The sequence below is a fragment of the Stenella coeruleoalba genome (genome assembly GCF_951394435.1).
Source record: "Stenella coeruleoalba genome assembly, chromosome: 21".
Taxonomy (NCBI): domain Eukaryota; kingdom Metazoa; phylum Chordata; class Mammalia; order Artiodactyla; family Delphinidae; genus Stenella; species Stenella coeruleoalba.
In genome coordinates, this window is record NC_137167.1 from 32,166,607 (window position 1) to 32,184,521 (window position 17,915).

General features: G+C 35.6%; 1 protein-coding gene across 1 annotated transcript in view; it reads left to right on the top strand.

Moving 5' to 3' along the window:
* LOC307179685 (uncharacterized protein) overlaps positions 1–16,923 on the top strand; it is a gene marked incomplete at its 5' end in the record, with an annotated part of 406,491 nt that extends 389,568 nt beyond the window's left edge. The window contains one exon of the mRNA XM_079909232.1: positions 16,893–16,923. The remainder of the gene's footprint in view (positions 1–16,892) is intronic.
* Between the last annotated feature and the right edge of the window lie 992 nt (positions 16,924–17,915).

Consider the following 17,915-nt stretch of genomic DNA (forward strand, 5'->3'; position numbering starts at 1 on the left):
ACATCTTCTTTATCCACTCATCTGTTGATGGACACTTAGGTTGATTCCAATCTTGGCTATTGTAAATAATGCTTCTGTGATCACTGGGGTGCTTGTATCTTTTCAAGTTAGCATTTTCTTGGGATATATACCGAGAAATGGAATTGCTGAATCACATGGTATGTTTTAATTTTTTTCATTTTACATTCCCACCAACAGAGGACTGGAGTTCCTTTTTCTCCACATCTTGCCAACACTGATTATTTGTTGCTGTTTTAACAACAGCAGTTCTGACAGGTGTGAGGTGCTATCTCATTGTGGTTTTGATTGCTTTTCCCTGATGATTAGTGACATTGAGCATCTTTTCATGTACCTGTTGGCCGTCTGTGTGTTTTCTTTGGAAAAGTGTCTATTAAGGTCTTCTCATTTTTTAATCAGGTTTTTTTTATATGGAGTTGTATGAGCTCTTTATTTTGGGTATTAACCCCTTATTGATCATATTATTTGCAAATACCTTCTCCTGTTCATTAGGTTGTCTTTTCGTGTTGTTGATGGTTTCCTTTACTGTGCACAAGCCTTGACACTTAATTAGGTCCAATTTGTATATTTTGGCTTTTGTTTTGAGAGGTTTTTTAAAATCATGAATTGATGTTTAATTTTTTCAAATGCTTTTCCAGCATCTATTGAGATGATCATGTAATTTTTATCCTTCATGGTATAACACATTGATTGATTTGCAGATCATCCTTGCATCCCTGAAATAAATCCCCCTTGATCATGGTATATCATCCTTTCTAAATATTGTTGAATTCAGTTTGCTAATATTTTGTTGAGGATTTTTACATCTATGTTCACCAGAGATAGTGGCCTGTAATTTTTTTTGTAGTTTATTTGTCTGGTTTTCATCAGGGTAATGGCCTTGTAGAATGCATTTCAGACTGTTCTCTTCAATTTCTAGGACTAGTTTGAGAAAGATAGATAGACATTAACTTTTCTTTAAATGTTTGGTAAAATTCCCCTGTGAAGTCACCCGGTCCAGGACTTTTGTTTATGGGACGGTTTTTGATTACTGATTCAATTTCTATATGAGTAATTGGTCACTTGAAATTATTTCTTCCTGAAGTACTCTTGGAAGATTGTATATTTCCTAGAATTTATCCATTTTTTCCTAGGTTGTCCAAGCTGTTGGTATATAACTGTTCATAGTGTTCTCTTATTATCATTTGTATTTCTGTGATAACAGTTGTAATTTCTCCTCTTTCATTTCCTGGTTTGTTTACCTGGTCCTCCCTCTTTTTTCCTTACTGAGTCTGGCTAAAGGCTTATCAACTTTATCTTTTCCAAAACACCTGCTCTTGGTTTTAGTTTTTTCTATTGCTTTTTGGTCTTACCTCTTTCTGTTCTTCCTATACCTGGGTATTTGTTTCCCTCAGGTTTGAGAAGCTTTAAACCATAATTTCATCAAATACATTTTCAACACTTGTTCTTCTCCTTCTGGGACCCCTATAATGCAAATGTTTGATGCTGTCCCAGAGGTCACAAACTATTGAGTGATTTCGATCATTTACACGTTCTTCTGTATCACCTAATCTGCTGTTAATTCCCTCTAGAGTATTTTTCACCTCAGTTATTGTATGCTCAACTCTGGTTCTTACATTTTCTAGTTCTTTGTTAAAATCCTCACTGTTCTTTTCCCCAGCTCAGTCAGCACTCTTATTACTATTGCTTTGAATGTTTATCTCTGTTTCATTAGGGGTTCTTTCATTTGAAACAAATTCTTCAGTGTTCTCAATTTGTTTAACTTTCTCTACCTCTAGGAAATTAAGTGAAACAGTTACCTAATTCTGGTCCTTGTGTGGGAGGCAGCGTGTGACCAGTGGCTTTGATGCAAGAGCTGGATCTGAGGTGAACAGGGGCTGTGTCTTCCTCCAGAGTGTGCTGGCAGCCACAGACTTGGTGGGATTTATCCTGCGTGGGCTGGCAGTCTGTGCCTTGGTTTGGGGCATGGCAGGGGCTGAGGGCATGGGGCTGTACTTCTGTGGTTTTAGTTTTTCCATCGTGTGTTTACCTTGGTTAGAGGTGGGGTTGGTGCTATATTGCTGAGCTGGCTTCACTCCCTCACCCAGTGTGCACGGGGACGAGAGTTCCTGTGGTGGCAATCTCTGCCCTGGAGTTAGATTCACTCACGCACGTGTCTATGTTGTGATTGTAGGTAAGCAAGTCTGTGTGTACTCCTTAAGAGCAGTGTCTAGGTTTCTTACAGACCTCTGTCTCGTAAGCCCCACTGGTTTTCAAACCAGCTAAGGGGGCTTGTCTTCCCAGGGTCCGACCCCAGGGTTGGGTTGCCCAACGTGTAGCTCAAAACCCTGACATCCCAGGGAGGATCCTGAGGCTGTGACATCCCCCTGCACTTCTGTGTACCCCACTAGGGATGCAGGTCACTCCTCCTCCCTTCCTACCAGCCTCAGTGTGGATCTTTTTTCACAGGCTTTGTGGTGGAAAAGCCATCCTGCTAGTCCCCAGGTTGATTTCAGCAAGAGTTGTTCTATACATAGTTTTGATGTGTTTGTGAGAGCAGGTCAGCCCAGCATCGTCTTGATATTAAACAATTGTTTTAGATCACTTTTCTGGTCTCTGTAACATCACCCTTAAAATATAATCTTTTCTTGAAATCTTTGAAGAAGGTTAAATAGATAATATTTTAAGCTGGATTTAGAGACTGTCTATAAGTTCATTTCAAAGTAGTTATACAGGAAAGTGTGACCCATAAATGATTTGGGCTCATAATTTCACATCTATTTTCATAACACTTCAAGAAATTCCATTTAGCAAATGAGGGAGACAAGGAAATAAACAAGTAACTCACTTGTCCACATACCTAATGTGTAGTACATACATCACTTCTTGACAGAACTGTACATTAAAACTGTAGATAAACATAGTCAAATACTAGCTGATGGATGGATGTCAGTATTTATAAAATTTTAAATCTCAATATTTACAAAATATTTTGTTTAGTAGGTTTTAAATGGTCTCCTACAATGTTATGCTTCTCTAAGTAAGTTGTTTTAACTTTATTACCAAGTGAATATTTGCATTTATAAAGAAAAGAATTGTGATGATCATTAAAGCTTTTCCATTTCACTGAAACACTACAGGTACCATAAGGCTAATTCTACGTAAAAGCAAAAAGATGATAAACAATGTCCTAGATTGCCAACAGTTAATTTTGAATATTTTGACACATTATATGTTAACTTTTCCACCAGTATAAGAGTCAGCTGCCCCAGGACCTGGCCCTGTGGCACCAGCCACAGCACAGGACAGGGCCTGGCCGCCAGCTGGGTCAGGGTACAGCCTCACCTACCCGTGAACCCACAGTAGTCAAACCTGCCCAAGTAGAAGGAAACATGCAGCCGCCCCTAGAGAATATAGCTCCAGTGACCAGAGGAGAATGTACTACTGGGCTCCGGGGACCTCCTACATAAGGCCAGATTGAGAAATACAATGAGCTACCTAAAACAGAGGAGTATTTTCCAAATGAAAGAATAAGGCAAAACCCCAGAAGAACTGAGCAAAGTGGAGATAACTAAAGTTTAAGGTAATGATCATGAATATGCTCAACAAACTCTGGAGCAGAAAGAATGAAGACAAATTTAACACAGCTAAAGGATATAAAAGCTGATACAACAAAACATGCACTAGGGCTTTCCTGGTGGTGCAGTGGTTGAGAGTCCGCCTGCCAGTGCAGGGGACATGGGTCCATGCCGCAGAGCAGCTGGGCCCATGAGCCATGGCCGCTGAGCCTGTGCTCCGCAACGGGAGAGGCCACAACAGTGAGAGGCCCGTGCACTGCAAAAAAAAATGCACTAGAAGGAATCTATAGTGGATTAGAGGAATGGATCATCAGAGAACTGGAAGACAAAATAGTAGAAATCAACGAAGATGAAGTGAAAAAGTTTTAATTAGGACAATTTAAGTGACCTCTGGAACAATGTCAACTGTACTAACATTCACATTATATGGGACCTAGAAGGAGAAGAGAAAAAGAGGCATATGACTTAACTGAAGAAATAATAGTTGTAAACTTCCTTCACATTGGAAAAGAAACAAAAATCCAGGTCCAGGAAGGATAGAGGGTCCCAAACAAGGTGAACCCAAGGAGAGCCACACCAAGACACACATTAGAATGGAGAGAGATGAGATGGTGGAGTAGAAGGACCTGAACTTCACCTCCTCACAAAAAACCAAAATCACAACTAACTGCTAAACAACCATCAACAAAAAAGACTCAGACCTACTAAATAAAAGCTATCCTATACCCAAAGACAAAGCAGCAGCCACAGGAGGGGCACTTTCATGATATCATCAAATCTCATACCTGCCAAGTTGGACGACCCACAAACAAGAAAATAATTATATTACAGAGTGCACCCACAGGAGTGAGAGTTCTGCCCCACACAAGGCTCCCCAGCCTCATTCAGAGGAGCCCCCAGAGCATGTGGCCTTGAAGGCCAGCGGATCTTGAGTACAGGAGCTCCACAGTACTGGGGCAAACAGAGACTCCAGTCTTTGAGGCCACACACAAGGTTTTACATGGACTGGGACCCAGGACAAAGCAGTGACTCAGGAAAAACCTGGGTGAGACCTACCTGCAGGTCTTGGAGGGTCTCCTGGGGAGGCAGAGGTCAGCTGTGGCTGACTGTAGGGGCAAGGACACTGGTGGCGGACACCCCAGGGAATACACAAAAGTCAATGGCACTAAAAGCTCGTTCTTTGAGAAGATAAAATTGACAAACCTTTAGCCAGACTCATTAAGAAAAAAAGGGAGAGGACTCCAATCAATAAAATTAGTAATGAAAAAGAAGTTACAACTGACACTGCAGAGATACTACTACAAGCAACTCTATGCCAATAAAATGGACAACCTGGTAGAAATGGACAAATTCTTAGAATATTCCAAGACTGAACCAGGAAGAAACAGAAAACATGAACAGACCAATCACAAGTACTGAAATTGAAACCGTGATTAAAAATCTTCCAAGAAACAAAAGTCTAGGACCAGATGGCTTCACAGGCTAATTCTATCAAACATTTAGTGAAGAGTTAACACCTACCCTTCTGAAACTATTCCAAAAAAATTGCAGAGGAAGGGACACTCCCAAGCTCATTCTATGAGGCCAATATCAACCCTGATACCAGAACCAGACAAAGACACCACAAAAATTACAGGCCAATATTACAGATGAACATAGATGCAAAAATATTGAACAAAATCCTAGCAAACTGAATCCAACAACACATTAAAAGGATCATACACCATGACCAAGTGGGAATGCAAGGATTCTTCAGTATCTGCTAATCAGTGTGATATACACCACATTAACAAATTGAAGAATGAATACTATAGGATCATCTCAATAGATGGAGAAAAAGCTTTTGACAAAATTCCACACCCATTTATGATAAAAACGGTCCAGAAAGTGAGCACAGAGAGAACCTACCTCAACATAATAAAGGCCATGCCATATATGACAACCCACAGGTAACATCATATGCAACAGTGAAAAGCTGAAAGCACGTCCTCAAAAATCAGGAATGAGACTAGGATGTCCATTCTTGCCACTTTTATTCAATGTAGATTTGGAAGTTCTAGTCAGGACAATCAGAGAGGAAAAGGAAATAAAAGAATCCAAATTGGAAAAGAAGAAGTAAAACTGTCATGGTTGGCAGATGACATGCTACTATACATAGAAAATCCTAAAGATGCTACCAGAAAATTACTACAGCTCATCAGTGAATTCTGTAAAGTTTCAGGATACAAAATTAATACAGAGAAATCTCTTGCATTCCTATACACTAATAAGAAAGAGAAATTAAGGAACCAATCCCATTTACTACTGCATCAAAAAGAATAAAATACCTAGGTATAAATGTACCTAAGGATACAAATGACCTGTACTCTGAAACCTCTAGGACACTGATGAAAGAAATTGAAGATGACACAGATGGAGAGATAGACCATGTTCTTGGATTGGAAGAATGAATATTGTGAAAATGACTCTACTACCCAAAGCAGTCTATAGATTCAATGCAATCCCTGTCAAAGTATCACTGGCATTTTTCACAGAACTAGAACAAAAAATGTTTAAATTTGTATGTAAACACACAAGACCCTGAATACCAGAGCAATCTTGAGAAAGAAAAACAGAGCTGGAGGAATCAGGCTCCCTGATTTCAGACTATACTACAAAGCTACATTCATCACAACAGTATGGTACTGGCACAAAAACAAATACAGATCAGTGGAACAGGACAGAAAGCCCAGAAATAAACCCACACAACTGTGGTCAATTAATCTACAACAAAAAAAGGCAAGAATATACAATGGAGAAAAGACAGTCTCTTCAATAAGTCATGCTAGAAAAACTGGACAGCTACATGTAAAAGAAGGAAACCAGAACAATCTAACACGACACACACATAAACTCAAAATGGATTAAAGACCTAACTTGTAAGACCAGGTACTATAAAACTCTTAGAGGAAAACACAGAACAGTCTTTGACATAAATCACAACAATATATTTTTGATCCACCTCCTACAGTAATGAAAATAAAAACAAATGGGACCTAATGAAACTTAAAAGCTTTTGCACAACAAAGGAAACCATAAACAAAATGAAAAGACCATCCACAGAATGGGAGAAGATATTTGCAAACAAAGTGACCAACAAGGGATTAATCTCCCAAATATACAAATAACTCATGCAGCTCATTATCAAAAAACAACAAACAAACAACCCAATCAAAAAATGGGCAGAAGGTCTAAATTTTATGTCATCTTTGGAGAAATGTCTGAGGGCCAAGAAGCACATGAAGTGATGCTCAACATCACTTATTATTAGAGAAATGCACATCCATACTACAGTGAGGTATCACCTCACACCAGTCAGAATGACCATCATTAAAATGTCTATAAACAATAAATGCTGGAGAGGCATGGAGAAAAGGGAAAGCTCCTACATTGGTGCTGGGAATGTAAATTGGTACAAACATTATGGAGAACAGTACGGAGGTTCCTAAAAAAACTAAAAATAGAATTACCGTAGGATCCAGCAATCTCCACAACTAGGCATATATCCAGAGAAAACCATAATTTGAAAAGATGCATGCACCCCAGTGTTCATTGCAGCACTATTTACAACAGCCAGGACAAGAATGCAACCTAACTGTCCATCGACAGAGGAACAGATAAAAAAGACATTGTATACATATACAATGGAATATTAATCAGCCTTTAAAAAGAATATCATACTAAGTGAAGTAAGTCAGAAAGACAAATATGGTATCACTTATTTATGGAATCTAAAAAAATGATACAAAGTAACTTATTTACCTAACAGATTCACAGACTTTGGTAACCATAAGTTTGTTTTCAAAGGGGAAATGTGGGAGGAGGGATAAATTAGGAGTTTGGGATTAACATATAAACACTACTATGTATAAAACAGATAATCAACAAGGACCTACTATATAGCATAGAGAATACTACTCAGTATTCTGTAACAACATATATGGGAAAAGGATCTGAAAAAGAATGAATATATGTATAACTGAATCACTTTTCTGTACACCTGAAACTAACACATTGTACACCAGCTATAATATAAAATAAAAATTAAATTTTAAAAATAGCAAAAATTAAAGAACGTATATTAAAAGCATCAAGAGAAAAACAACCATGTACAAGAGACTCCCATAAGACAATGAACTGACTTTTCACCAGAAACTTTGCAGGACATAAGAGGGTGGCAAGATGTATTCAGAGTGGTGAAAGAAAAACTGCAACCAAGAATACTCTCTTTGCCTTTGCCAAAAAAAAAATGTTCAAGGCATTTCTCTAAGGAGAAAAGACTACAATTACAAATATTAAAAAATTTCATTGGTAAGGGTAAACATTTAGTAAAGTTAGTGGATTCACAATTTATGAAGCTAGTAGGAAGGTTAAAACAGAATAGTAGTAAAATCGTCTATAACCACAATAAGTAGTTAAGGAACACACGAAACAAAAATATGTAAAATATGATAACGACATTAAATGTGGGGGAGAGAATAAGAATGCAGAGTTGTTAGGACGTGTTTAAACTTCAGAGATCACCTAAAATAATGACATATATATATGTGTGTATGCATATATATATGATTTTCATGGTAACCACAACCAAAAATTATAAAGGGATCCAAACAAAAAACCAAAGTTAGTTATCAAACCATAAGGTAAGAGAGCACAAGAAGGAACAAAAAAAGAACTACCTATCACTAATTACTTTAAATGTAAATGGACTACATGCTCCAATCAGAAAAAATAGGGTGGCTGAATAGATAAGAAAAGACATATATACACACACACTACCTATAAGACACTTCAGATCTAAAGCACACACAGACTGAAAGTGAAAGAATGGAAACAGAAAAGAAAGCTGGGGTAGCAATACTTACATCAAATAAAAGAGACTTTAAAACAAAGACTGCAACAAGAGACAAAGAAGGACATTACTTAATAATCAAAGGATCAATCCAACAAGATATAACCTTGTTAATATTTTTACACCCAACATAGGATCACCTGAATATATACAGCAAATATAACAGACATGAAGGGAGATAGTGACAGTAATACAAGGGTAATACAGTAATAGAAGGGTATGTTAATACCCCACTTATATCAATGGATAAATCAGAAAATCAATAAGAAAAATTGAGCCTCAAACAACACATCAGTGACTTAATAAATATATAAAGAACATTTCACTCCAAAACAGCAGAATACACATTCTTTTTAAGTGCACATGGATTATTTGCCAGGATAGATCACATGCTAGGACACAAAACAAGTCTCAGTCAATTTAAGAAGACTGAAATCATATCAAGCATCTTTTCTGACCACAATGGTTTGAGACTAGAAAAAAATAAAAGAATACTGCAAAAAAATACAATCATGCAGAGGTTAAAACCATATGCTACTAAAAAAAAGTGGGTAGTTAAAGAAATCAAAGAGGAAATAAAAAAACACCTGGAGATGAATGATAATGAAAACAATCTAAAATCTATGGGACACAGCAAATGCAGTTCTAACAGGGAAGTCTATCGCAATGCAAGCCTACCTTAGGAAACAAGAAAAATCTCAAAACAATCTAACCTTACCATTAACGGAGCTAGAAAAAGAAGAATAAACAAATCCCAAAATTCATGGAAGAAATCATAAAGAAATAGAGACTAAAGATCAATGGAACTAAGATCTGTTTCTTTAAAAAGATAAACAAAATTGATAAACCTTTAGCCAGAGTCGTCAAGAACAACAGCGAGCCTATACATAAAATCAGAAATGAGAAAAGTCCCTGTGTTGTTCAAGGGTCAGCCATATACTATTCAGCAATGAATCCTGCATGCAACAACACTCATATACGTTGTAAGTTATAGGGCATGAAATAATCCAGTCAAAAATTTACACGAATGATTCCATTTCTAGCAAATTCTAGAACAGGCAGAACTAAGTGTTTCAGTGATGGAAAACATATCAAGATTGACTGTAAAGGAGATTTTTAAGAACTTTTTAAGGGATGGACATGTTATTGGTGGTTACACACGTTTGTCAAAATTCATCAAGTTGTACACCTAACATTGGCACTTTTTATTGAGTGTAAATTATATCTCAATATAGTTGATTTAAACAACATTGAAGTACCCCATTTGTAAGAAGCTGAATCTTAAAATATTGACATAACATTTCATAAGATACTACAATATGAATTCCTGCAAAAACTTAATACCTTTTATTTTTGTGGAGCTGAAATTCAGAGTCAAATCTACAATTAAGGTTATGATCTACTCTTTCAGAATTCAAAAAATAGTGTAAAAAGGAAAGCACTGGTCTACATACGAATTGCTAAAACTCCAGCCATATTCAGTTCATGTATACACAAACTTATTGGATTTAATATCCATTTAAAAAGGTGAAATCCAGCCATATTCAATTCATATATACACAAATGATTTAATATCCTTTTAAAAAGGTGAAATTTGTATAATTTATCATTTTACCTATTTGAGCTAAATTTGTTCTGCATAAGAGTACAACAGTTACCTCTGATTATTGTTAGAATGTGTCAGATTTCAGTGAAGAGCCTTTCAGTCTAAATGCAGTATGTATTATAGTGTATATATAGTAGTTCTAACAAAATTAGAATTCAGAGCATTTTTCTCATGTCTAAGGAGCTTGTACTCACATTTCATGGCTCGCCTCAGGTGATGCCCCACGGAGTTAGCAGGGGTCCACCTGCCCAGTGCACTGTCTTCAAGGCTGTAGTTCTTTCTGCTCTGGACACTCTTCTTACAGTCTTCACATACTCCTCTCCCTCCCTGCATTTAGATTCTAGGTCTATACTATAAAATTCAGGCTTTCCGATACAAAATTCTAAAACAGACTTTTACTTTCCTATTCTACATTTTAAAATCTTGTTTCTTTTCCTCTAAGACGTAACTTATGCATTAAACTTTAAGTGTATTTTTTATTATTCAAGGCTGTAGGTTCTGTGACAGAGTACTTTGATTTTCTTCGTCACTGCTTTATATTTAGTGCCTGTTTACAACAGGTACTCTGGAAATATTATTTAGATCGACACCAGCTTGGGCACATAAATGAATGGAGGCATCTGAGGTGTATCAGAGTTCTGACTTACCGTACTGATCAAGTTTCTTTTTTTCAACCTTGGTGTTAGCCCAGAAAAGTGAGAAATCGGGATTTCTCAGCTGGAGCTGCAGAAAAAAATAAAATCCGAGCCATTTAGAAAACAAGCTATACATCTGTAATAAAGCATAGTTTCCTATCTATTTTCAGGAAGACTAAAGGACTTAGAAATTAAAAACAAAAACTTATTTTCAGTTCTACTGTCTGAACACATCGATTGTCTCCATTAATTTATCCTGATCTATCACCCAGGCAATAAAACATTTATTCTCATCCTCCCTCTTTCCATGATCACCGTCCTCTATCTCCTTGCCAAGTGATTGTAATCACGTTCAAACTCACCAAGTGTAGATACTGAACAGCAACAGAATTGTTCTTTTTCTTTTTACCTGATTCCAACTAAAATCCAAATTGAACCTAAATTCAAGTCAAGAATATGTGGGCTATCTACTTTTTATATCCAACCTCTTCACAATCCACAATTATTTATTCACATTTGGCCCCAGTAGAAGGGGATTGGGCATAGGAAGGACAGTGGCAACTTGCAAAGGAATCTATTTGCTTTCTTTGGTCTGTGACACAGATTTGACTTATTCATCACCTCTGGTTCTACCGCCTGAATTTCAACAGGAGAAATTACAGCTCTGTGTTTTCTGCAGCAGACCAATTTAGCATCACAGAAAACGGTTTACTGTCATTTGCTTCCGCTACTAACTAGTGTCAGACAAACTAGCAAAGCTTTTTTTTTTTTTTAAGTAAGCAAAAATAAACTAAAATCAAGAGTGAACTAGGTTTGGATTCATTCAAGATTTGTTATTTGTTAGGTTTGACCTTGGGGAAGTATTCCACTCAGGTTGATTCACACAGTGTTACAAGGATTAAGTAGAGAAATCTTTGGTAACATACTTAGCAAGGAAGACACTGGGGTCCCGCCAAAACAGCAGCGATTCCAGAGAAGAATGGAGCTCCACAGTGAAAGTCAGCCTCAGAATCCCCACTGACTGGGTTCCTGTCAGCAAGACTGGATTGTTTTCACCTCTCAGCCATCAAGATAATTCTGTAAAATAATCATTTATATTAATAACATAATTGGAGTGAGGTGGTTGATCTATTATCACCATATTTATTCACTCAATTTTCCTTCAATTGTTCCACCTATTTTTATATTTTATAAACGTATCTTTAAGAAGGTCCATACTCCTTTTCAGGAATATGTGAATATTGTAACAAATCCTTGATGAGTTTTGTTGAGTAAAATATTCGCATATTGAATTAATGCCATCCACAATGCTTTTCCTCTAATAAGAAACATTTTGTTTGGTATCAAATGAGTAATAAGAACTCTAATTTTACATTAATATTCATAAAAAGTAATGTCATCCATGAGCTTTTTCTCCATGTTATGTGGACAGTAGCACAGGAAGTATCTTGAGAATTTTATTCATAAAGAACATGTCAGTTCAGCCTGAGATTAAAAATTTAATAACTAGTATACAGATTTTAATATCTTTTTTGTCCATTGGTTTAGAATTTGAAGAAGATTTGGGAAATAATATTTCCATTGAAATTTTAATAGAATTGTAACTTTTATAGAGGTTACTTTCCTCTAATACTCATTTTAGGAGTTGTCACCATAAAAGAACTTAACAGATTTTACTAATATTCAGGCAACTTTATTTTTTAGAGTATGAGAAGTTGGTATTACCACTGTAGCTATTTGTAAGAGATAATATAAGGCAAACTCTTCCCCAGCAAACAACAACTGTCTGCAAATTCTTTTCCATAAATAATCAAAAACAAATTTGTTCAGAAATCATTTCAACAGATGCCAACCTATGAATAATTGCTATAACAAGGGAAACTTCCCTCATAGAGTTTTCCATATTTTGTGTGATTTGTAATCTGTAGTAAAAAGTGTTTATCATTATTTTTTTGTACAATGACCAAATCATATAATAAAACTTAAATGGGTGGAATCAAACAAAAATAGAATTTCTGTGATAAGAATACAAACATTCATACTGCTATTTTTTCTTTTTCCTCCTTTTCTTGTCCTGCTTTTAACACTCAAATGCAGAAGTCTAAATTCACCACAAGAGAGGCTGCTCTTAGAATGATGCAGAATATCAGGTGTTTCATTTGACATGGTATTAAGTTAGTTTTATTACAAATTGAATTTAATTGAAAGTTAAGGTGCTTAACATAGAGGTTGAAAGTAAGCATGTGAATAATGTTGAAAATGGAGATTTTACTTTTACTATAAATTCAATATTTAATCATTAAAGCAGTCATACATATAACAGTACTGTGATGTAAAATAGAACCATAGGTTATATAATCTGCTTTAAAGGTCATTATGATAAATGAAAAAAATTTCATAATTAACTAGTAACTTTTGAAATGTAGTCCTTGGCATTTTTACTTGTTCATAAGAGCACTTTTTTTTTTAACCTGTGAAGTGTTTGTACTTTGATTTGATCCATCATTACTTTTTGTTGTGAAAATTATCCAAGCCTCTCAAAATGCAGAGGATATTTTTAAATTTTGTGTACTCTGTAAGGGTTTATATAACAAGGAAATTATTCTTTGACGTATGGTTTTAAAAAGATTTTTGTACAGTTATGAGCCTGTTCCCATTTACAGGGTAATATTTAAGCCACTTTTAATAATTCCTCATTGATACTGTTTTTTGAAGAATGTCAGATCCTTTTTCCAACATTAGAAATTTGTAACATTCAAGGACATGAAAGAAGGGGGCTGAGCTGGAAAGGGCCCTGGATCCAGTGCCCAGAATTTCCACATTATGCTGTCCCTCCTGGTGTTCAGTATGCAAGGTGATGCGTGCACGCTAAGCTGGAGTCATATTTAAAGCCAAAATCCAAGATAGTCTTCTCTGGTATCAGAAAAAAATCAAGCTTGCTTACTATTATCATTAACATTGTTCTCTTTGAGTAGGTGATGTAAAAACAAGAGAAAGAAAAAAGTATAAAATTGGTAAGAAATAAACAGCAGTAGCAAAGTGATTGTGTGTGTGCACATTTTACAAGTTTATAGATAGAAATCCTAAGGTAAGCTAGTTGACACTTCAAAGGAGCAATACACACAATAGTAATATTAAGAATTATTAGACAGTAAATACCTATGGAAACAACCAATGTCTCAATAACAACAAAAATTCACAGAGCTAGACATCATCTATAAGTTCTTCAGATCTCTCCCTCTCACCTTCTCTGTATCTCTATATCATTGCTGATCAAAATAATATAAACTGCACTGGTAAACACTAAGGTTGGATAAAGAAACCATGTATTATAAATATGTCAACCCTTCCTGAAAAAATATGATCTCCATAAAAATACTAACAGCTTTGTCAACTATGTAAACTTTAAATATGAAAAAGTGAAATGGAAATTGGGCAGAGATATTCTAAAATTTAGTAATATTGAGGAGGCCAGTCCTATTGGATACTGAAACATATTGCAGAGCTACAGAATTTATGGTATCATAGTAATTTGCACACACACAGCTCAACACAATAAAGACCAGAAATAGAAAACTTTTTTAACATATGATAAAAGTGGCATTCAAAATAAGTGGATAATCAATAGAGTATTAAGTAAATGACATTGGGATTGCTGGATAGTCATCTAAACAAAATCGTTCCTTCCCTCTCGTTCCTTCCCTCCTTCACTCTTTATAACAATTTAACTGCAAGTTAATCATCAATAGTAGATTTAAATACTAAAGATGCACCACAAAATTATTTGAAGAAATCATGGGATATTAAGCAATTATATTTTTGAAATCAGCATATTAAAAATGTAATCTTGAAGTCATTTCTGCGATACATCAAAGTACAATTTTTGAATGAAAAATGCTAATGTAAAAAACTTAAAGCATAAAAAATTCAAACTGAGAAAATATTTGCAACCTATACACATGAATTGGGCATATTTCCTTAACACCAGTTGATACGGATACAAGACAAACAGGGATTTAACTGACAGGTCATTAGGAAAAAAATACTTAAACATAAATACAAATAACATTTACACAAATATTCTCTCTGTAAATAATTTGAAAATTAAAATCATGATATATATATATATATATATATATATATATATATATTACTACAAATTAAGAAAGCTAGTGTGATAATAACTTGCTGCTCAGAGTGTGGAGTGAGGAACACTCCCATAACAAGGACCACTCCCAGTTTTGGTCCAGTTAATTAGCTAATATCTATCAGAATTATCACATGTCACATAATTTGATTTAGCAACTCAATGTTTAAGATTTTACATCCAACTATGAGCCCATGGGTATATATGTAAAGATAGGTATGCACAATACAAGGCTATTCATTCGGGTATGTTTGTAGTGACAAATTATACAAACCAATTTAGTGTCCAACAACACAAAACTAACGAAGTATAATATCCCCTTGCAATGAAGTACTATGAAACCGAAAAAACAAACAAACAAAAACAATGTGTCACAGCCATCACTGATATGAACCCCACCCCCAGAGCAAAATGCTACATGGAAAGAGTTTGTAGAACAGTGTCTATGGTGTGTAGCATCTAGGATGGAAGAAGTAATGGAAAAGGTGAATGACAATTACTGGATTACTACACAAGCAACACTTGACAGTTGCTTCTTCTATGGTGGCATTTGTGGAAATCTGAGTCCCAGAGGACAAAAGGTCACTGGAAGATTAACTTTCATTTTGGTTTATACACATACACACATACGTCTATATACACATATATATGTATAGACATATGTACATATACAGATATATATAGATGCCTTCACTGTTTGAATTTTATTTTACGTTTGCAAATATTATCTATTCAATAAATTCCTAACAATTTAAAATGTATTTATAACATGTGAACTTAGTTAACCTATTTGAAACTAAAACTTAGTTTAGGTCTAAAGAAAGTGTTGTTGCATTCTACTTGAATTTTAAAATAATTGTGTTTTGAAAACACACCAAATCAAAACATGTATTAGTAACAGAAAATGTTACTTATAAAATGATTTTGAGTGGTTTCTGTAAGTTTCATGAAATCAAAGTACTACACAGTAAGAATATGCTCCGGGCTCAAAAATAAATGAAAAACAATCAGATATAACAAACAGCTTGAAGAATCTTTGAACGACTGATGTATATTGCCATGCTTGAGATGTTTAGAAAGGAAGACAGGAAATTTCTGTTCCTAATAAATAATTCCTGGCCATTCTATTATTTTGTAAATGGTTTCTGACTTTCACGAATATCAATTAACAGCTAACAGCAAGACAGACCATAGAGATAGAACCAAATTTCCTTTTGACGTATGACTTTCAAAGTTATAGTTTCCTTTTGATCCAAATATATATTAGATTATCTTTTTCCATTCAAACTCTTGACATTTTGCTACTAAGTTGAAGCCCAGCCTCATAGCTAATGACATTACCTTAACATGATGAGTTCACTTGGTGAAGTTTTAGAACAAGGACTTTTGGAGTGGAACAGAGTTTTCTTCCTTTCTTTCCCAGAGTGGCCAATTTCAGTGGCTACTCTGAGATATATGTAAATATGCATTCCAATACAAGTTAACATATTGTTGTTAACTTGTAATGGTAATGTATTTCAAGTGTTCGTGTGCAGTCAATATGGAAATTGAATTTCATCTGCAAGCAGAAAGAAGTTACCTCTTCTAAATGAAGAGTTTATGAATATGGAAATGTGAGGCTAAATCATAGTATGACCATCTTTTCTGAGAGATATTTAATTACCTGAAAGAAGCATGAGACATTGTCATTTGTAAGGAAAAATGACAGCCTGTAATAAAAAGAAGGAATGCTAAGGATGTATTTTAACAATATATTATTAAAGAGAGTGAAATAGGGTATGGGAAGAGTGAAAGACTCCAGAGGAATAAATTACATGTAGCTCAGACTCTCTCACTACCTACCTGTATGACTACTATTTTCTCTTGATTAGCTATTAACTGGTTATAATACATGCCTTATCTCCTTCCAATATTTTTTGTAATGAAGAAATGGAAAATATATATGGAAGTCATTTTTAGAGCTTTAAAAAACACCCCTTGAATATATCATTTTCATTTCATTTCAAATTCTGGAGTTTTTTTTTTTTTTTTTTTGCAGTGCACGGGCCTCTGTTGTGGCCTCTCCCGTTGCAGACCACAGGCTCCGGACGCGCAGGCCCAGCGGCCATGGCTCACGGGCCCAGCCGCTCCATGGCATGTGGGATCTTCCCGGACCAGGGCACGAACCCGTGTCCCCTGCATCGGCAGGCGGACTCCCAACCACTGTGCCACCAGGGAGGTATTTTTATTATTTGATAGCCATGATGACATTGGTAACAATAACCAAGTAATTAAAAGAGAATCTCATCATTATTCACTTAATGACTTTTCATGACTAAATAATTTGCCACTAAATAATTTGTCCTGGAAAAGAAGGAAGCTTGGTTTCTTTTCCCACTGGAAAAGGGGAAAATATAACAGGATCACTAAACCTCTTAAAAGAGTGGGAGAAGTACTGATGAATGTCTCTGCATCCAATTTTTCACTGAATAAATGTACTCTCAAATTTCTACGTTGTTGAAGGAAAAAAGTTTTTGTTTGACTGAAGAGGCAGGTCCGCACTGTCCTCACCAGCTGCTTTCGGCTCTTTTGGGGAACGCTTTCCTCTAATTCTGTTCATCGGTAGCAGCAACAGCTGGTCCTCCTCCCTCTGATGGAGACTGCCGTCATTTCCTTTCCCACCCCAGCTGATGAGGGTGTCTATTATTTATGATCATTAGATTACACTCATCCCTCAGTTTTCGGGCAGGTATACAAAAACAAATCAGCACATCAATCTTTTCCTCCCGAGTTTCCAGTCTACGAATTCACACCTGCCCCTTTCCCCTATTTGTTAGGCAGAAGCCTGTATCCACAGATGGGCCTTACAGCAGGAAGGAAAGGAAAAACAAAATTTTAAAGCATGAAAACCTACAGATAATTCTGTCATCTTGTTCATATTATTAAAAAAAGAAAGATCATTAACACTTGATATTCTATGGTTGCAAGTCATCCTCAGCAGTGTTTCATTTTCACTGAATGTCATTTAGATGCAAATATATCAGGACATATAAATACCAAGGATATGATTTATATGTTCAAA